Source organism: Bubalus kerabau, chromosome 4 (assembly GCF_029407905.1).
Source record: "Bubalus kerabau isolate K-KA32 ecotype Philippines breed swamp buffalo chromosome 4, PCC_UOA_SB_1v2, whole genome shotgun sequence".
Lineage (NCBI taxonomy): Eukaryota > Metazoa > Chordata > Mammalia > Artiodactyla > Bovidae > Bubalus > Bubalus kerabau.
Genome location: NC_073627.1, coordinates 97,960,597 through 97,983,110, shown reverse-complemented (window position 1 = coordinate 97,983,110; position 22,514 = coordinate 97,960,597). Strand labels below are relative to the sequence as shown.

At 37.1% G+C, this 22,514-nt stretch overlaps 2 long non-coding RNA genes across 2 annotated transcripts in view; one reads left to right on the top strand and one right to left on the bottom strand.

The window, feature by feature from the left end:
- LOC129650012 (uncharacterized) overlaps window positions 1-22,514 on the bottom strand; it is a 135,021-nt gene that overhangs the window by 19,637 nt on the left and 92,870 nt on the right. The gene's annotated exons all lie outside the window — the stretch shown is intronic.
- The window catches only part of LOC129650011 (uncharacterized), a 130,755-nt gene that overhangs the window by 74,485 nt on the left and 33,756 nt on the right, over window positions 1-22,514 (top strand). The window contains exon 2 of the long non-coding RNA XR_008713527.1: window positions 4,617-4,693. This is a non-coding gene — a long non-coding RNA (uncharacterized LOC129650011). The remainder of the gene's footprint in view (window positions 1-4,616; window positions 4,694-22,514) is intronic.

Below are 22,514 nucleotides of genomic sequence, written 5' to 3'. Positions count from 1 at the left end.
CACAATTTGTATGGAAATACAAAAAACCTTGAATACTAACGCATATATATGGAATTTAGAAAGATGGTAACAATAACCCTGTGTACGAGACAGCAAAAGAGACACTGATGTATAGAACAGTCTTATGGACTCTGTGGGAGAGGGAGAGGGTGGAAAGATTTGGGAGAATGGCATTGAAACATGTAAAATATCATGTATGAAACCAGTTGCCAGTCCAGGTTCGATGCACGATACTGGATGCTTGGGGCTAGTGCACTGGGACGACCCAGAGGGATGGTATGGGGAGGGAGGAGGGAGGAGGGTTCAGGATGGGGAACACATGTATACCTGTGGTGGATTCATTTTGATATTTGGCAAAACTAATACAATTATGTAAAGTTTAAAAATAAAATAAAATTAAAAAAAAAAAGAAAAAGAAAAAAGAAACTTTAACACAAAATAAAAAACAAACAAACAAACAACAACAACAACAAAACAAACCTTGAATAACCAAAGCAATCTTGAGAAAGAAGAATGGGACTGGAGGAATCAACCTGCCTGACTTCAGGCTCCACTACAAAGCTACAGTCATGACAGTATGGTACTGGCACAAGGACAGAAATATAGATCAGTGGAAAAAAATGGAAAGCCCAGAGATAAATCCACATACCTATAGACACCTTATCTTTGACAAAGGAGGCAAGAATATACAATGGAGAAAAGACAATCTCTTTAACAAGCGGTGCTGGGAAAACTGGTCAACCACTTGTAAAAGAATGAAACTTGAACACTTTCTAACACCATACACAAAAATAAACTCAAAATGGATTAGAGATCTAAACGTAAGACCAGAAACTATAAAACTCCTAGAGGAAAACATAGGCAAAACACTCTCCGACCTAAAAAACAGCAGGATCCTCTATGACCCACCTCCCAGAATATTGGAAATAAAAGCAAAAATAAACAAATGGGACCTAATTAAAATTAAAAACTTCTGCACAACAAAGGAAACTATAAGCAAGGTGAAAAGAGAGCCTTCAGAATGGGAGAAAATAATAGCAAATGAAGCAACTGACAAACAACTAATCTCAAAAATATACAAGCAACCCCTGCAGCTCAATTCCAGGAAAATAAATGACCCAATCAAAAAATGAGCCAAAGAACTAAACAGACATTTCTCCAAAGAAGACATACAGATGGCTAACAAACACATGAAAAGATGATCAACATCACTCATTATCAGAGAAATGCAAATCAAAACCACAATGAGGTACCATTTCACACCAGTCAGAATGGCTGCTATCCAAAAGTCTATAATCAATAAACGCTGGAGAGGGTGTGGAGAAAAGGGAACCCTCTTACACTGTTGGTGGGAATGCAAACTAGTACTGCCACTATGGAGAACAGTGTGGAGATTCCTTAAAAAACAGGAAATAGAACTGCCTTATGACCCAGAAATCCCACTGCTGGGCATACACACTGAGGAAACCAGAATTGAAAGAGACACGTGTACCCCAGTGTTCATCACAGCACTGTTCATAATAGCCAGAACATGGAAGCAACCTAGATGTCCATCAGCAGATGAATGGATAAGAAAGCTGTGGTACATATACACAATGGAGTATTAGCCATTAAAAAGAATACATTTGAATCAATTCTAATGAGGTGGATGAAACTGGAGCCTATTATACAGAGTGAAGTAAGCCAGAAAGAAAAACACCAATGTAGTGTACTAATGCATATATATAGAATTTAGAAAGATGGTTATGATAACCCTGTATGCAAGACAACAAAAGAGACACAGATGTATAAAACAGTCTTTTGGACTCTGTGGGAGAGGGTGAGGGTGGGATGATTTGGGAGATTGGCATTGAAACATGTATAATATTGTATGTGAAATGGATCGCCAGTCCAGGTTCAGTGCATGATACAGGATGCTTGGGACTGGTGCACTGGGATGACTCAGAGGGATGGTATGGGGAGGGAGGTGGGAGGGGAGTTCAGGATGGGGAACACGTGTATACCCGTGCTGGATTCATGTTGATGTATGGCAAAACCAGTACAATATTGTAAAGTAATCAACCTCCAATTAGAATAAATAAATTTATAATAAAATAATAAAAAAATATTTTGAAGAAGAAGAAAAAAAACATTCATTTAACAATTGTTTATTTTGCCAACAGTTTTAGGTTTAATGTATATAAAGCAAAAGAAAATATTCCCTGTAAAGAAGATTATAGAAAATATAATAATTTAGAAAGTAAAGAGACAAATCCAAGAACATGATCATTTTATAATTAAGCACAATGTACTTCCTTGGCATATAAAAATTAAAACTAACCAAAATGGGTTTTATTTTAGACAGAGGGGGGAAAATACACTTCCAGGCTGTAGAAGGACAGAAAAGACACAAATGAGATTTTCCTTTGGTAACTATATATATTCAGTGCTAAGAGACCCAGAATAGTTATGTATCTATCTTTCCAAATATATACATATGTGTATAATAAGTGATATAATAAAATTTCTAATCAAAATATATGTAATGCAGTATTATTTATCTTAAAAGGGTATCAAGTGTCTGAGATACAATAGTTTTTAGAGATAATGCTAGGATAAATGCTACTATGTATAGAGAATTATAGCCATTAATTTGTAGTAACGTTTAATGAAGTTTAATCTATTAAAAACTGAATCACTATGCTCAATGAGGGTATTAAGTATATGTATTTCTGAATTGCTTTTAATTAGTTACATTTACATTTGAATATATTAAGTATTCTTGATTGACTCTTTTTCTCATTATAAAATGACCCTCTTTGTGTCTGTTAGTACTTCTTATTTTAAATTCCAGATTATCTATAATTTATAAATCTAAACCAACTATCTGTACTTTTTCTTCCAATCTTTTACTTTCAATGTGTCAGCATCTTTATACTTAAAATTAATTTCCTCTAAAGAACTTACAGCTTCTTCTTGCTTTTTTAATCCTGTTAGGTTGTCTCTGCTTTTAATTAGAGATTTTATTTTACTTATATATAACATACTTCTTGGTAAATTTGGTTTTGTATTTGCCACTGTATTATTTGCTTTTCATTTTTCTTTCTCTTCTTTCTTCCTTTTTCTTTCTTTTCTGTCTTCTTTAAAATCAAAGAAATTGTATTCTTATTCCATTCTATCTCCTCTGTGGACATATTTCAGTTATATTGCATTTTGTTACTTTTAGGGATATCTTTAGGGAACAATACTGTTAATGGGGTTCTCAGTTCAAGAATACTGAAGTGGTTTGCCATTCCCTTCTCCAAAAGGAAATGAATCGACTCATTGGAAAAGACCTGGATGGTGGGAAAGATTGAAGTCAGGAGGAGAAGGGGAAGACAGAGGATGAGATAGTTGGATGGCATCACTGACTCTATGGACATGAGTTTGAGTAAGCTCCGGGAGTTGGTGATGGACAGGGAAGCCTGGAGTGCTGCATTCCATGGGGTCGCAAAGAGCTGGACATGACTGAGCAACTGAACTGAACTTAGGGAACAAAATAGGCAGTCTTAATTTATCACTCTTTAACTTGAATTATTATTTACTGCTTTACTTATAATAATCCTACAATAATCATTTCAAATAGATTACTTTCTTGATATCAAATATTTTACAAACATACTTGTTATCAATCCTCACAAATTCCCTTAAAGTTTCATTTGTAGTGCAAGTCTGGCATAGATTGTTCAGTAGCACTTCACAGATTGTATGTGTTTGTGTGTTGTTTGTTTTTTTGCAGTCTGAATCTCGCAAGTCTATCGGTACCATTTTCCCAGCAGCAATTGCTTAATTCATGTCTCTGTCATATTTTGAAAATTCTCACAATATTTCAAACTATTTTATTGCCATATTTTTATAGTGATCTGTGATCTTTGATCTTTAATGTTACTACTGAGACTTGCTGAAGGCTCAGGTTGCCATTAACAATTTTTAGCTATAAAGTATTTCTAAATGAAGGTATATAGATTATTTTTAAACATAATGCTAATACACACATAATAGACTACAGTGTAGTGTAAATATAACTTTTATATTCACTTAGAACCCAAAGGCTTTGTGTGACTCTCTGTATTGAAATATTCACTTTATTTTAATATGGTCTGGAACGAGACCTTCAATATCTCCAAGATATTCATGTACCAGAGATGAATTTATCTCTTGTTTACATCTGAAAATGTATACTTCAACTTTACTGTTGAGTAACTTTTACTAAAAAAAAATTAACTTTATAGAAATAATGTGGAGATAATAGAAGCAGTTTCCATGAAACTTCACCCAGTTTCCATTTCATTTAAAAGAGTAACATTTGTATGATACACTTTTAATCATTAAATAAAAACAATATTAATTATTAAGTAAAGTCAGTGTCTTATTCAGATTTTCTTAACATGCACTTAATGTCCTTTCTTGGCTCCAGGATCTCATCCAAAATGGCATATTAAATTTAATCATCGTGTATCCTTATGAAACTCCAGACTGGACAATTCCAGTTGTCCAGACATTTCTTGTTTTCAGTGAACTTGGAAGTCTCAGACTATTGCTCAAGTATTTTGTAGAAAATCTCTCAACTACAACTGAAGATATTTCTTTTTTTTTAGACTGGGGTTATACAAGAAACACTGCTGACGTAAAGTGCCATTTTAAGCATGTCATATCAAGAGTACACACTAGCAAGGTAAGTGATGACTGCTGATGTTGACCTTAATCACCTGCCCGAGTTAGTGTTTGGAGTTAGTGTTTGTCAGGTTTCTCTGCTTTAAAGTTGTTCTTTATCAGCATTTTTCATACTGTACTATCTGAAAGGAGTTCTTTATCTGCAGCCCATACCTAAAGAGTGGGAAGTTAGACTTTACCACCATGGTAGTGAATTATCTGCATAAAGTATTTGGAATCTTCATGCATGGAACATAGGTCTCTTACTCCTGCCCCATTTATTACTTTAGTCATCTAATTGTATCAATATGGACTCATGGTTACTTATTTTATACTTTGGTTAGTGCCGATACTATTTTATTATTTTGTGGTTCAAAATGTTCCAGCTTTTTGCCATTGGGAGCTCTTTCAGCTGGTTTCCTGTAATCCTTTTTATTTAGACCCCCCACCCCCATCATCTGGAGAAGGCAATGGCAACCCACTCCAGTACTCTTGCCTGGAAAATCCCATGGGCGGAGGAGCCTGGTAGGTTGCAGTCCATGGGGTCACTAAGAGTCGGACATGACTGAGCGACTTCACTTTCACTTTTCACTTTCATGCATCGGAGAAGGAAATGACAACCCACTCCAGTGTTCTTGCCTGGAGAATCCCAGGGACACGGGAGCCTGGTGGGCTGCCGTCTATGGGGTCACACAGAGTCGGACACAACTGAAGTGACATAGCAGCACCCCCATCATTGTGTCTGTTTTGGAAGTTGTTTTGTTTTGATCTTTTAGCACTCTTACTTTCTGGAGCTACATGATGATTCAGGAACATCTGGTAGAGTTCCTGCTCAGTGCTAGAATCAGCCATTTCTCGAGGAGCTCAGTTTCATTTCATTGGAGGATGATATTTGAAATGAAGATCTGGATGCTAATTATGCTTGTCATTTCTGGAGTATAGTTTCTAAGGCATCTCAGCTGATTGGGCAAAGAAATATATGTGTATATGGTAACCCATAAATATACATATATCTATAAATATTTCTCTATCAAATCATCTCTGTCCATATTAAGCTAGAGATAATTCATACTGATATGTCCAACTCTAACTCTCTACTATATGGATCATCCTACAGAGTCTACAAATAAATGCTGGAGAGGGTGTGTAGAAAAGGGAACCTTCCTACACTGTTGGTGGGAATGTAAATTGATTCAGTAATTATGGAAAGCAACATGGATATTCCTTAAAAAACTAAAAATAGTTTCTGTTTGATCTAGAAATCCCAATCCTTGTCAAATAGCCAGAGAAAACTCTTAATTTGAAAGGATACATGCACCCCAGTTTTCATAGCAACACTATTTAAAATAGGCAAGATATGGAAGCGATATAAATGGTCATCAACAGATGAATATATAAAGACCTGGCACATATATGCAATGGAATACTTCAGAGTCATATAAAAGAAATAATGCCATTTGTAGCAACATGGATAAACGCAGAGATTGTGATACCAGGTGAAGTAAATAAATAAAACAAATACCATATGGTATCATTTATGTTTGCAATGGAAAATTTGATACAAATTAACTTCTTTACCAGACCACCTGACCTGCGTCTTGAGAAACCTGTATGCAGGTCAGGAAGCAACAGTTAGAAATGGACATGGAAAAACAGACTGGTTCCAAATAGGAAAAGGAGTACATCAAGGCTGTATATTGTCACCCTGTTTATTTAACTTCTATGCAGAGTACATCATGAGAAATTCTGGGCTGGATGAAGCACAAGCTGGAATCAAGATTGCCGGGAGAAATATCAATAACCTCAGATATGCAGATGACACCATCCTTACGGCAGAAAGTGAAGAGGAACTCAAAAGCCTCTTGATGAAAGTGAAAGTGGAGAGTGAAAAAGTTGGCTTAAAGCTCAACATTCAGAAAATGAAGATTATGGCATCCGGTCCCACCACTTCATGGGAAATAGATGGGGAAACAGTGGAAACAGTGTCAGACTTTATTTTTGGGGGCTCCAAAATCACTGCAGATGGTGACTGCAGCCATGAAATTAAAAGATGCTTATTCCTTGGATGGAAAGTTATGACTAACCTGGATAGCATATTCAAAATCAGAGACATTACTTTGCCAACAAAGGTCCGTCTAGCCAAGGCTATGGTTTTTCCTGTGGTCATGTATGGATGTGAGAGTTGGACTGTTAAGAAGGCTGAGCACAGAAGAATTGATGCTTTTGAACTGTGGTGCTGGAGAAGACTCTTGAGAGTCCCTTGGACTGCAAGGAGATCCAACCAGTCCATTCTGAAGGAGATCAACCCTGGGATTTTTTTGGAGGGAATGATGCTGAAGCTGAAACTCCAGTACTTTGGCCACCTCATGTGAAGAGTTGACTCATTGGAAAAGGCTCTGATGCTGGGAGGGATTGGGGGCAGGAGGAGAAGGGGACGACAGAGGATAAAATGGCTGGATGGCATCGCTGACTCGATGGATGTGAGTCTGGGTGAACTCCAGGAGTTGGTGATGGACAGAGAGGCCTGGCGTGCTGCAATTCATGGGGTCACAAAGAGTCAGACACGACTGAGCAACTGAACTGAACTGAACTGAACTTCTTTACAAAACAGAAATAGACACAGAGACATAGAAAAACTTTTGATTACTAATGGGGAAAAGGGAAGTGAGGGGATAAATTAGGAGTTTGGGATTAGAAGATATAAACTACTGTATATAAAATAAAAAGGCACTACTATATAGCACAGAGGATTATTTTCAATATCTTATAATAACCTATACTGGAAAATAATATGAAAAAATATATATATATATGTGTGTGTGTGTGTGTGTTGCCATTGTTTAATCACTAAGTCATGTCTGACTTTTTAAGACCCCATGGACTATAGCCCTCCAGGCTCTTCTGTCCATGGAATTTCCCAGGCAAGAATACTGGAGTGGGTTTCCATCTCCTTCCCCAGGGAATCTTCCCAACCCAGGGATTGAACCTGTGTCTCTTGCATTGGCAGGTGAATTTTTGACCACTGATCCATGAGGGAAGACCTGATATGTATATATAACTATGATTTTTTTTTTGTCAAAAGTCACTTGACAAAATTCATTCATTTATGATAAAAACTCAATACAAAGTAAACATAGAGGCAACATAACCTCAACCTAAAAAAAGCCAAATATAACAGGCTCACAGCTAACATCATTCTTCATGTTGAAAAACAACCTTTTCATCTAAGATCAGTAACAAAACAAAGATGCTCACTCCTGTCACTTTTAATCAACTTAGTATTGAAAATTTTAGTCTGAGCAATTAGGCAAGAAAAATAAATAAAAGGCATCTAACTTGCCAAGGAAAAAGTATAACTATTTGCAAATGATATATATATATATACACAAAACCCTAAAGACTACACAAAATATTACTATAAATAATAAACTCAATAAAGGAACAGGATACAAATGCATGAGATGCAGTTTCAATTGGGTCAGAAAGATCTCCTGGAGGAGGGCACCAGCAACCCCTCCAATATCCTTTTCTGGAGAATCCCACGGACAGAGGAACCTGGAACCTACAGTCTATAGGGTTGCAAAGAGTTTGACACAACTGAAGCGACTTAGCATGCATAGGCTGCAGAATCAGTATATAAAAACCATATAGTAGGAATGAACTCTTAGAGAAATTAAGAACAACAACAACTGGAAATACATTTAACCAGTGATGTTATTTAAGAACTGAGCACTGAAAACTATCAGATTTTATCTTCCTCACTGATTTTAACTAATTGCATTATAGTGTGCCTTTTAGTTTATTTTTTTTGTGTGTGTTCATGATTAATTTAGCTTTTCAGTCTGTAGATTTTTACTTTTCATAAAATTTGGGGGGAAAAGTTGGTCATTTATTTGAACACTTTTCTGCATCTGCCCAACTTTCAGTTCTCTCCTTTTTTCCATCTTTTTCTGTGTTCCATTTTGGGTAACCTATTCCACTGCCTTCAAGTCACTGATACTTTCTTATTTAATATTCAATTGTCATTAATCCCAATTAGAGTATTTTTTTAAAACTCAAGCATTATAATTGAAATCTCTAAATGTTTGAATCGTTATCCATAATTGTCCTTCCCTTTTGGCTCAACTGGTAAAGAATCTGCCTGCAATGTGAGAGACCTGGGTTCGATCCCTGGTTGGGAAGATTCCCTGGAGAAGGGAAAGGTTACCTACTCCAGTATTCTGGCCTGGAGAATTCCATGGACTGAATAGTCCATGGAGTCACAGAGAGTTGGACATGACTGATCAACTTTCACTATCACTTTGAAATCTTTATCCTTAATTAACGTTGCTATTTAGCATGTCTAGTCTTTCCTCTAACATTTCAACATCCAAAATAGTTTTAACAATGGCTTTAGTGTCAGTGGCTGGAGAAGGAAATGGCAACCCACTCCAGTATTCTTGCCTGGAGAATCCCATGGACAGAGGAGCCTAGTGGGCTACAGTCCAAGGGGTCGCAAAGAGTCGGACACCACTGAGCGACTTTACTTTCACTTTCACCTTAGTGTCAGTGGCTACTAATTCTCATGTGTTCAGTTCTGGGTCATTTTCAAATGATGGAGTTTGTTTTATGAGTTGTCCTACTTGTATGATGCCTGATAATTTTGTTTTAGCTGTCAAATATTGTGAATTTTACTTTGTTGTACTCTATTATTTCATTTGTTTAAATATTTTGAAACTTTGTTCTGGGACTAAGTTGAATAAATTGAAAAAGTGCTGATTCTTCAGAGTCGCTTAAAAGCATTTTTAGGCTGGATCAATGCAGTGTTTGGTCTAGGGCTATTTTTTCTCTACTGTTTAACTAAACTCTTCTGAATACTTTACCCAATGTTAACAAATTGTGAGGAGGGTTTCTACTCTGGCTAGTGGTAAGTCACTGCGTTTGGTAAATTCCAGTTTTAGTTTTCCCTCTAATTATCAGTTTGTTTTCCCCCTATCCTTGAGTAGTTGCCTTGTATATATGAGCTGATCAAGTATTCAACTGAATACTAAAAAGGGAATCTTCAAGGCTATCCAGAACTCTCTCTGGGGCCAATACTACACTTCTAGCTGCTTTAACCTTCATAAAAGCCCATTTCACAACTCATGCAGACTGTTGAACTTGCCTATGTTTGTCCTTTCTGTGCAACAATCAGAAAACTTTCTATAGGAAAGATGTGAAAAGTGTTGGATTCATGTCCTTTTTTTTTTTTTTTTTTTTAACCTATCCAATGATTATAGCCCTTTGTTGTCTGATATACAACTGGAGACCATTAATGCATATATCATGTCCATTAAAAAAAGTTTTTTTCAGGCTGAAGGGCATTCTTACTGTTTAGGTTTTAAGCTCCATTACTCCATCTTGGTTTGATATTCCCCCTTACTTCATTATTCCTTTTCCTACCATCCTAGATTAACCTGATCTCTATTTAGAAAGTGTAATTGTAGGACAAATTATCTAATTCTCTCATATTGACCAAATATGATCTTTGTAATTTGTAAGCTAAGGCAACCCTGCTGTGTCACCCATCCAAAGATGGATCAGTGTCTGAATATCTCATATGGCTTTCATCTTCACTGTTGTTAAAAGATGCTGAAGATTTGTTTTGTCATGCTAAAAACTGTTGTTTGTGGGCAGATTATTTAAAAATACTGTACATAAATATGTGTGTGTGTGCACATGTGTGTGTACATGTATTCCTGTCAAAATATTTGGACATCTATATTAGCTGTACATTGTGCTTTGGGAAGACTTTCTTATAATTGGATCAAATATAAATTATTTCAAGAGGTCCAGTAGGAGTCAGCAAACATCTTAGTTCTAAGTTATATGTGGTAAACATTTTAGGCTTTGAGGATTGTATGATCCCTGCAACTATTCAACTCGCCTATTATAGTGAGAAAACAACCACAAATAATACAAGGAATGATTATGGCCATGGTCCAGTAAACTTTATAAAAACAACAGCTGGATCACATTTGGCCTCTGGGTCATAGTTTGATGTTACCTAACCAAAAGAATGTCTTGAATATTTATGGTAGACAGAATACCTTTTGTGCCCCCTTCAGATAGTAAATATTTTGGAAGTTTAAATTCATATAGGGACATTATTTCTTAAAATGTACTTCAAAATAATTTCAGGTTCTTTAATGAAAGCAGGAAAAAAGGGTCATATTCAGAGCATATTAATTCCATATCTGAGGCTTTTGGACAATTGCAAGGAAATCATTTCCTTTAAAGAACAAAGGCCACTTGACAATTTTAAATTAGTTTTTTTGTGCAATTTCTTGTTCACTCAGACAGATCCTGAGTGATGCGACTATTAAAAACTGTCCCATCTGCTTCCTTCTTTATTTGTTCCCTTTCAACTGTGTTTCCCTGGCATGTAGAGATCAAGTTTAGGAGATTTCTGACAAGTAATTCCTAACGAGTTGAGTAAACACACTTAACAAAATGTATCGAAACATTTTAGAATATCTTGAATATTTTTAATAACTTTTAAGTCTTGTTGGAGACAGAATTAAAACCTGACATGTATCAATTAGATAGGATATCAGAATAAGCTTTTTAAAAGAACTTATTGAAAATTATGTAGTATTTATATATGTGAATATTCTTATTGATCAATTTCCTTAGTTCCCCAAGTAGCAGCTATTCATTTGACACCATTTTTCTGTTTTGGATATGACCAGTGTGGTACTGTTTGTGGGTGGGAGAATCAGTGATAATAAGACAAATATTGTAAGGCATTGTTACAGCCTTCTTTAGAGAAATGGACTGACGTTTTTTCCTGAATCCATTTCCAAAGCCTGTGATGCCATTACAGGTGTATATCCTTGTTGCAACCTGCTGGACATCATTACCATGGGAAAAAAGAATGAAAAATGGTTCAAAAATAGCAAAGAAAAGCTGTGAATAGTGATAAATTATTATTGATTTATATGGCAAAAATAATACAAGGAAGTCTAATAGATAATTCTTTTGTAAATTAATTCATTTTTTATTGAAGGATACTTGCTTTACAAAATTTTGTTTTTTGTCCAACATCAACATGAATCAGTCATAGGTACACCCACCTCCCCTCCCTCCTGAACCTCGCCTCTTTCCCTCCCCATCCCATCCTTCTAAATTGTTATAGAGACCCTAGTTGAGTTCCCTGAATCATACAGAAAATTCCCATTGGCCATCTATTTTACATAATGTATTGTAAGTTTCCTTGTTATTCTCTCTGTACATCTCACCCTCTCTCTCTTTCTCTCCTCCCATGTCCATAGGTCTGTTCTCTATGTATGTATCTCCAGTGCTGCCCTGCAAATAAACTCATCAGGACCATCTTTCTAGATTCCATATATATGTATTAGTATATTATCTTTATATTTCTCTTTCTGACTTACTTCACTCTGTATAAAAGGCTCTAGGTTCACCCACCTCATTAGAACTGACTCAAATGCACTCTTTTTAAGGTGGAGTAATATTCCATTGTATATATGTACCATTGCTTCTTTATCCACTCATCTGTACATGGACATATAAGTTGCTTCCATGTTCTAGCTATTGTAAATAGCCCTGCAATGAACTTTGGGGTACATGTGTCTTTTTCAATTTTGGTTTCCTCAGGGTACATGCCTAGTAGTGGCATTGCTGGGTCATATCATGGTTTTATTCCTAGTTTTTTTAAGGAATCTCCATACCCGTCTCCCATAGTGGCTGTATCAATTTGCATTCCCACTACCAATGCAAGAGGATTCCCTTTTCTCCATGCCCTCTTCAGGATTTATTATTGTTAGACTTTTTCATGATGGCCGTTCTGACTGGTGTAAGGTGATGCCTCATTGTAGTTTTGATTTGCATTTCTCTAATAATGAGTTGGAGAAGACTCTTGAGAGTCCCTTGGACTGCAAGGAGATCCAACCAGTCCATTCTGAAGGAGATCAGCCCTGGGATTTCTTTGGAAGGAATGATGCTAAAGCTGAAACTCCAGTACTTTGGCCACCTCATGCGAAGAGTTGACTCATTGGAAAAGACTCTGATGCTGGGAGGGATTGGGGGCAAGAGGAGAAGGGGACGGCAGAGGATGAGATGGCTGGATGGCGTCACTGACTCGATGGATTGTGGGTTTGGGTGAACTCCGGGAGTTGGTGATGGACAGGGAGGCCTGGCGTGCTGCGATTCATGGGGTCGCAAAGAGTCGGACACGACTGAGCGACTGATCTGATCTGATCTGACCAAAAAGCGAACCGCATTCCCTGATGGCTCGGACGGTAAAGCATCTGCCTGCAGTGCGGGAGACCCAGGTTCGATCCCTGCGTTGGGAAGATCCCCTGGAGAAGGAAATGGCGAGTGAAGTTGAGCATCTTTTCATGTGTTTGTTAGCCATATGTATGTCTTCTTTGAAGAAATGTCTGTTTAGGTCTTTTGCCCACTATGTGATTGGGTTGTTTGTGGTATTGAGTTATATGAGCTGCTTGTATATTTTGGAAATTGATTCTTTGTCAGTTGTTTTCTTTGCTTTTATTTTTTCCGATTCTGAGGGCTGTCTTTTCACTTTGTTTGTAGTTTCCTTTGCTGTGCAAAACTTTTAAGTTAAACTATGTCCCACTTGTTTATTTTTGTCTTTATTTCCACTGCTTTAGGAGGTGGGTCATAGAGGATCTAGCTTTAATATATGTCAAGTGTTTTGCCTATGTTTTCCTCTGAGAGTTTTATAGTTTCTGGTCTTATAATCAGGTCTGTAATCTATTTTGAGTTTATATTTGTGTAGGGTGTTAGGAAGTGTTCTAATTTCATTCTTTTACATATAGCTGTCCAGTTTTCCCAGCACCACTTATTGAAGAGGCTATCTTTTCCCCATTGTATATTCTTGCCACTTTTGTAAAAAATAAGGTACCCATAGGTGTGTGGGTTTATATCTGGGTTCTCTATCTTGTTTCATTGGTCTATATTTCTGTTTTGTGCCAGTACCATACTGTCTTGATGACTGTAGCTTTGTAGTATAGTCTGGAGTCTGGGAGCTTGATTCCCCCAATTCCATTCTTCATTCTCAAGACAGCTTTGGCTATCTGGGGTCTTCTGTGTTTCCATATGACTTGTGAAATTGTTTTGTTCTAGTTTTTTGAAAAATGCCATTGGTAATTTGAATGGGATCACAGTGAATCTGTAGATTGCATTTGGTTGTATAGTCATTTTCACAAGATTGATCTTCCTACCCAGGAACATGGAATATCTCTCCATCTGTTTATGTCATCTTTTATTTCTTTCATCAGTGTCTTATAATTTTCTGTGTACAGTTCTTTTGTCTCCTTGTGAAAGTTTATTCCTAGATATGTTATTCTTCTTGTTGTAATGGTGAATGGGATTGATTCCCTCATTTCTCTTTCTAATTTTTCATTGTTACTAAACAAGTATGCAAGTGATTTCTGTGTAATGACATTGTGTCCTGTGACTTTGCTAAATTCACTGATTAGCTCTAGTAGTTTCCTGATACTTTCTTTTGGGTTTTACATGTATAGTATCATGTCATCTGCAAACAGTGAGTGTTTTACTTCTTTTCTGATCTGGATTCCTTTCATTTCTTTTTCTTTTCTAATTTCCATAGCTAGGACTTCCAAAACTATGTTGGATAATAGTGGTGAGAATGGAATGCTTTCAGTTTTTCACCATTGAGAATAATGTTTGCTGTGGGCTTATCAGATATGGCCTTTACTATGTTAGGGTAGGTTCCTTCTGTGCCCATTTTTAGAAGTGTTTTATCATAAATGTGTGCTGAATGTTGTCAAAGGCTTTTTTTACATCTGTTGAGATGGTCATATGGTTTTTATTGTTCAATTTTTTAATTTAGTGTATCACATTGATTTTGCATTTATTGAAGAATCCTTGCATCCCTGGAATAAACTCAACTTGATCATGGTGTATGAGCTTGTTAATGTGTTGTTGAATTCTGTTTGCTAAAAATTTGTTGAGAATTTTTCATCTATGTTCATAAGTGATACAGGCCTGTAATTTCCTTTTTTTGTGTTGTCTTTGCCTGGTTTTATATCAGGGTGATTGTGGCCTCATATAATGAGTTTGGAAGTGTTTCTTCCTCTGAAATTTTTGAAAGGGTTTCAGAAACATAGGCTTTAGCTCTTCTCTAAATGTTTGATGAATTCCCATGTGAATCCATCTGGCCCTGGGCTTTTGTTTTATGGGAAATTTTTTATCACAGTTTTGATTTCAATGTTTGTAACTGGCTTGTTCATAATTTCTGTTTCTTCCTTGTTCAATCATGGGAGGTTGGAATTTTTCTAAGAATCTGTCCATTTTATCTAGGTTGTCCATTTTACTAGCATATACTTGCTCATAAAATTGTCTTATGATCCCTTGTACTTCTGTGTTTTTTGTTGTAACCTCTCATTTTTCATTTCTAATTTTGCTGATTTGTTTTATCTCCCTTTTTTTTTCCTGATGGGTCTGGCTAGAGGTTTGTCAGTTTTGTTTATCTTCTCAAAGAACCAGCTTTAATTTTATTAATCTTTGCTATTGTTTCTTTCATTTGTTTTTCATTTATATCTGCTCTGATCTTTATGATTTCTTTCCTTCTGCTGACTTTGGGTTTTTTTGTTTGTTTGTTTGTTTTTCTTTTTCCAGCTGGTTTAGATGTAGAGTTAGGTTGTCTATGCGAGGCTTTTCTTATTTCTTGAGGTAGAATTGTATTTCTATAAACTTCTCTCTTAGAAATGCTTTTCCTGAATCCCATAAATTTTAGGTTGTTGTGTTTTCATTGTCATTTGTTTCTAGGAATCTTTTGATTTTCCTTATTTCTTCAGTAAAGTCTGCATTATTTAGTAATGTATTGTTTAATCTCCATGTGTTTGTGTTTTTTGCAGTTTTGTTCCTGTAGTTGATATCTAGTCTCAGCATTGTGATCAGAGAAGATACTTGATATGATTTCAATTTTATTAAATTTACTGAGGCTTGATTTGTGGCCCAAGATGTGATCTATCCTGGAGAATGTTCCATGTGCACTTGAGAAAAAAGTGTATTCTTCTGCATTTGGATGGAAATTCCTGAAGATATCAATTAGGTCCATTTGGTCTAATGTTTTATTTAAGGTTTGTGTTTCCTTATTGATTCTCTGTTTTCGTGATCTGTTCATTGGTATAAGTGGAGTGTTAAAGTCCCCTACTATTATTGTGTTACTGTCAATTTCTCCTTTTATGCTTGTTAGTATTTGCCTTATGTATTATTTATACTATCATTATTCTGAATTCTCTTTCAAGTAGATTGATTATTTCCTCTTCATTTATTTGGTCTTGTGAGTATCTACCTTGTTCTTTCATTTGTGCTGTATTTCTGTCTTTTTTTTTTTTTTTTTTTTAACATGCTCTGTTTGAGGTCTCCTATTCCCAGGACTTAGGGTTGTATTCCTTCTTCATTTTGGTTTTTGCCTTTGCAGGGAAAGATTTGTTGAGTGGTTTGTGTTGACTTCTTGTTGGGGGTGGCTTGTGCCTGTATTCTAGTGGGAGGAGATCAAGCAGATCAAGCAGGTAATTACAGAAATAATGGGACATATACACACACTTCCACACACACAGTTATAACCAAAGTATTCTAAAGAAAAGAGTACAGGAGATTGACTTGGTGAACAAGGGAAACCAAACGTGATAATCAACCAATTAAATCAGAGTTCAGTTCAGTTCAGTTGCTCAGTCCTGTCCAACTCTTTGCGACCCCATGAATCACAGCACACCATGCCTCTCTGTCCGTCTCCAACTCCTGGAGTTCACTCAAACTCATGTCCATCGAGTCAGTGATGCCATCCAGCCATCTCATAATCAGAGCTAGCTAATGCTCAGTCTTGAAAATTGAGCCTGAGTAGAGTGCCAACTGGGGAATATAGCAAAGAGAGTTCAACAATTTAACTTACATGGTGAAAAAATAAAGAGTGGAAGAAAAAATAGAAAAAAAAAGAGAAGGGAGAGAAAAGGAAGGGGTGGAAAAGAGAGTAAAAAAAGAGAAAATAGAATAGCAAAGATAAATAGACATATGTTAAAAAGATTTATATATACTCAGAAATAGCTACAGCTGGTAAAGAACCATAAGAAAATCTGTCAAATATATCAAAAACAAAATCAGAAGAACTACACACACACACACACAAAAAAGGGTGAAAAAGAAAAAATATCTTAAAAAGAATTTTTCTTTTTAACAAGAAAAAGAGGAAAACTCCCCAGCACCACAAAAGGCTAATGTGAAGGCAGAAATATGTAAGGGGAATAAACAGTGTGATTTTTAAGGAAAAAAAGTTCTCAAGGTTATAGTTCTTAGTTGTGGAGACAGCCCCATGGATGGGTTGGATTAGTGTCCTGTGATGTTTTCCTGTTTGGGGGAGCTTATGCCTATGTTCTGGTTGATAAAGCTAGGTTTCCTCTCTCTGAAAGGCAATGCTGTGTCCAGTAGTACATTTTGGGGTGTCTATGGGTTCAGTATGTCTTTGGGCAGTCCGTCTGGCTTTGGCATTTTTAGACATGTCTATTTCTGCAGCCATGTCAAAGTGGCCCTCTCAGCATATCTTCATGGTCACCAGCCCCCTACTTGTCCCTGGAATCTTTGCCAGTGCTTCTGTTTCTGGATCCCACCCTGCACTGCATCACAATCTTGCATGGGCTTCCCTCAGCCCCACGAGCTTGTGCTGTGTGTTGCAGGGCTTTTGCATTTGTTTGCCTTTGTTTTGGCTCACGGGCCCATACTCTATGTCTCAGGGCTTGTGTGCACTTGTTTCAGCTCTCCCTTCCATCCCTCTGCATCACGGGGCTTGTGTGTACTTGCCTCAGCTCCTGGGGCCCGCCCTCTGCATTGAGGGGCTTGTGTGCACTTGTCTCGCCTCAGCAGGCCCACCCTCTATGCCATGGGGTTTGTGTGTTCTTCTTTCGGCTCCCTGGGTCTGCCCTATGCAACACACGTTTTGTGTACTCCTAAAAGATGATGCTGTGAAAGTGCTGCACTCAATACGCCAGCAAATTTGGAAAACTCAGCAGTGGCCACAGGACTAGAAAAGATCAATTTTCATTTCAATCCCAAATAAAGGCAATGGCAAAGAATGTTCAAACTACCACACATTTGCCTTCACCTCACATGCTAGCAAAATAATGTGCAAAATTCACCAAGCTAGGCATCAACAGTAGATGAACGGTGAACTACCAGATGTTCAAGCTGGATTTTAAAAAGGCAGAGGAACCAGAGATAAAACTGCCAACATCCACTGGATCATAGACAAAGCAAGAGGGTTCCAGGAAATCATCTACTTCTTTATTGACTATGCCAAAGCCTTTGACTGTGAGGATCACAACAAACTATTGAAAATTCTTTAAGAGATGGGAATATCAGACCACCTGACCTGCCTCCTGAGAAATCATATGCAGGTCAAGAAGCAACAGTTAGAACTGGACATGGAACAGCAGACTGGTTCCAAATTGGCAAAGGAGTACATCAAGGCTGCATATTGTCACCCTGTTTATTTAACTTGTATGCAGAGTACATCCTGTGAAATGTCAGGCTGGATGAATCACAAGCTGGCATCAAGATTGCTGGGAGAAATATCAATAAACTAAGATACGTAGATGACACCACCTTTAAGGCAGAAAGCAATGAGGAACTAAAGAGCCTCTTGATGAAAGTGAAAGAGGAGAGTGGAAAAGTTGGCTTAAAACTCAACATGCAAAAAAACTAAGATAATGGCATCCGGTCCCATCATCTCATGGCAAATAGCTGGGGAAACAATAGAAAAAGTGAGAGACTATTGTTTTGGGTTCCCAAATCCCTGCAGATGATGACTACAGCCATGAAATTAAAAGACACTTGCTCCTTGGAAGAAAAGATATGACCAACCTAGAGAGCATATTAAAAAGCAGAGACGTTACTTTGCCAACAAAAGTCTGTCTAGTCAAAGCTATGTTTTTTTTTTTTTCCCCCAGTAGTCATATATGGATGTGAGAGTTGGACTATAAAGAAAGTTGAGCACTGAAGAATTAATGCTTTTGATCTTTAGTGTTGGTTCAAGTGCATTCTTTTTAACAGCTGAGTAATATTCCATGTGTATATGTGCCACAACTTTCTTAGCCATTTGGCTGCTGATGGACATCTAGGTTGCATCCATATGCTGGCTTTTGTAAACAGTGCTGTGATGAACATTGGGGTACACGTGTCTCTTTCAATTCTGGTTTCCTCACTGTGTATGCCCAGCAGTGGGAATGCTGGGTCATATGACAGTTTTATTTCCAGTTTAAGGAATCTCCACACTGTTCTCCATAGTGGCTGTACTAGTTTGCATTGCCACCAACAGTGTAAGAGGGTTTCATTTTCTCCTCACCCTCTCCAGCATTTATTGTTTGTAGACTTTTTGATAGCAGCCATTCTGACCTGCATGAGATGGCACCTCATTATGGTTTTGATTTGCATTTCTCTGATAATGAGTGATGTTGAGCATCTTTTCATGTGTTAGCCATCTCTATGTCTTCTTTGGAGAAATGGCTGTTTAGTTTTTTGGACCATTTTTTGATGGGGTCATTTAGTTTTCTGGAATTGAACTACAGGAGCTGCTTGTATATTTTTGAGATTCTTTGTCAGTTGCTTCATTTTCTATTATTTTCTCCCATTCTGAAGGCTGTCTTTTCACCTTGTTTATAGTTTCCCTCATTGTGCAAAAGCTTTTAAGTTTAATTAGGTCCCATTTGTTTATTTTTGCTTTCATTTCCATTACTCTAGGAGGTGGGTCATAGAGGATCCTACTGTGATTTATGTCAGAGAGTGTTTTGCCTATGTTTTCCTCTAGCAGTTTTATAGTTTCTGGTTTTACATTTAGATATTTAATCAATTTTGTGTTTATATTTGTGTATGGTGTTAAAAAGTGTTCTAGTCTCATTTTTTTACCAGTGGTTGACCAGTTTTCCCAGCACCACTTGTTAAAGCAATTGCATTTTCTTTATTGTATATTCTTGCCTCCTTTGTCAAAGATAAGGTGTCCATAGGTGTGTGGATTTATCTCTGGGCTTTCTATTTTGTTCCATTGATCTATATTTCTGTCTTTGTGCCAGTACCATACTGTCTTGATGACTGTAGCTTTCTAGTAGAGCCTGAAGTCAGGCTGGTTGATTCCTCCAGTTCCATTCTTTCTCAAGATTGCTTTGGCTATTCGAAGTTTTTTTGTATTTCCTTACAAATTGTGAAATTAACTGTTCTAGTTCTCTGAAAAATACCGTTGGTAGCTTGATAGGGATTGCATTGAAAATATAGATTGCTTTGGGTAGTATACTCATTTTCACTATATTGATTATTCTGATCCATGAACATGGTATATTGCTCCATCTATTTGTGTCATCTTTATTTCTTTTATCAGTGTTTTATAGTTTTCTATATATAGGTCTTTTGTTTCTTTAGGTAGATTTATTCCTAAGTATTTTGTTCTTTTAGTTGCAGTGGTGAATGGAATTGTTTCCTTAATTTCTCTTTCTGTTTTCTTATTGTTAATGGTGGATGAAACTGGAGCCTATTAAACAGAGTGAAGTAAGTCAGAAAGAAAAACACAAATAAAATATATTAATGTATATATATGGAATTTAGAAAGATGGCAATGATGACCCTATTATGTGAGACAGCAAAAGAGACATGGATGTAAACAACAGTCTTTTGGACTCTGTGGGAGAAGGTGAGGGTGGGATGATTTGAGAGGATAGCTTCGAAATATGTGTTTTATCATATGTGAAATAGATTGCCAGTCTAGGTTCTATGATGAGACAGGGTGTTCAGGGCTGGTGAACTGGGATGACCCTGAGGGATGGGATGAGGAGAAAGGTGGGAGTGGGGCTCAGGACGGGGAACACATGTACACCCATGGCTGATTCATGTCAATGTATGGCAAAAACCACTACTATATTGTAAAGTAATTAGCCTTCAATTAAAATAAATTAATTAATTTTAAAACATAAAAATATTTTTTTAATGTGAAAAAAATGTGATCTGTAGTGTTGGAGAAGACTCTTGACAGTCCCTTGGACTGGAAGGAGATCAAACCTATCAACTGAAATCAGTCCTGAATATTCATTGGAAGGACTGATGCTGAAGCTGAAGCTCAAATACTTTGGCTACCTGATGTGAAGAACTAACTCATTGGAAAAGACCCTGATGCTGGGAAAGACTGAAGTAAGGAGATGAATGCAATGACAGAGGATGAAATGGTTGGATGGCATATCCGACTCGATGGACATGAGTCTGAGTAAGCTCTGGGAATTGGTGATGAACAGGGAATCATGGCATGCTGCAGTCCAGGGGGTCACAAAGAGTCGGACATGACTGAGAAACTGAACAGAATTGAACTGATCATAATGAGTTTTGTGAATACTGAAAAATCCTTGAATCTCTGGGATAAATCCCACTTGATCATGCTGCATGGTCTTTGTAATGTAACATTGGATTGGTTTACTAATATTTTGTTAATTTCGGCATTTGTGTTTATCAGTGATTCTAGCCTGTAATGTGTGTATATGTGTGTTTGTGTGATATATTTGATTGGTTTAGTACTGGGGTGATGTGGCCTTGTAGAATAAGTTAGGAAGTGTTTCTTCAGATGAGATCAGTCGCTCAGTCATGTCCGACTCTTTGTGACGCCATGAATTGCAGCACGCCAGGCCTCCCTGTCCTTCACCAACTCACGAAGTTCACCCAGACTCACGTCCATCGAGTCAGTGATGCCATTCAGCCACCTCATCCTCTGTCGTCCCCTTCTCCTCTTGCCCCCAATCCCTCCCAGAATCAGAGTCTTTTTTTTTTTTAATTGTAATACACTTTATTTAACACATTATATACAAAATTTACCATTTTAACATGCAAGTAATATAAAAATTATTAACAAGATATTTTATACTTTTTTGTACTAAGTTTTAAAAACTTGGTGCATTATTTATACCTGTAGCACATCTCAATTTGCACTAGTCATATTTCAGGTGCTCAGGAACTACCTGTGACTAGAGGCTCTCATATCAAACAGCTCAGTTTACAAGTCCTACCTTGACCCACCGTTTCCTCTTGCTACAACTCACTTCTCTGCTCCTTTCTCTTTTCCTCTGTTCATTTAAACTCATCTTATTAAATCCAGTGGAATTGGTATTTGACAGAATTGACTACTTTGGGGGTAAGCCCTTCTTACTCTGCCTCCATAACCCCAAATTCTCCTGATTTTTTCCCTCTTCTCTCACTGGCTAATTTGTCTCCTTTACTCGCGCCTCGATCCCTTCTCTGATTTCTATAAGTGTTCGAGCTTCTCAGAGCACACTTGTTGCCCTTTTATCTAAGTACAGTTTCTCTGTAAGTGATGTCCTCTAGTCCTGTGACCTGAAATAGCATCTACCTGCTGATGATGCCCATTTTTATCTTCAGCCAGCCTCAAGCTTTGCATTGCTGTCTGCCATTTGACACCTTGACCTCTGTCATAGATATATGGAATATGCCCAAAATGTAATTCTTAATTCCCTACCTCCCCCACCAAACAAAACTCATTTGATACAAGACTGAACATCCCCAGTTTTCCCCCTTCTCTCTTAGGAGAACATCATCCTGAGCCCTCCTTTTACTCATTTCCAAAAGGACTCAAAATCAAGTACAAGTGCTTCTGCCTCTAAGTATATCTTGTAATTATTTACCTCTTTCCATCTTTCCTCCTAGTGTTTATGTTCAGGTATTCCAATTGCTCATTCATTTTCCTTTAGCTCCACATCTGCCTTTCATCATACTGCTATATGATCCTGGAACTGTACTCTTGCAAGCTACAGTTTTTTCTCTGCCAGATGTTGGGT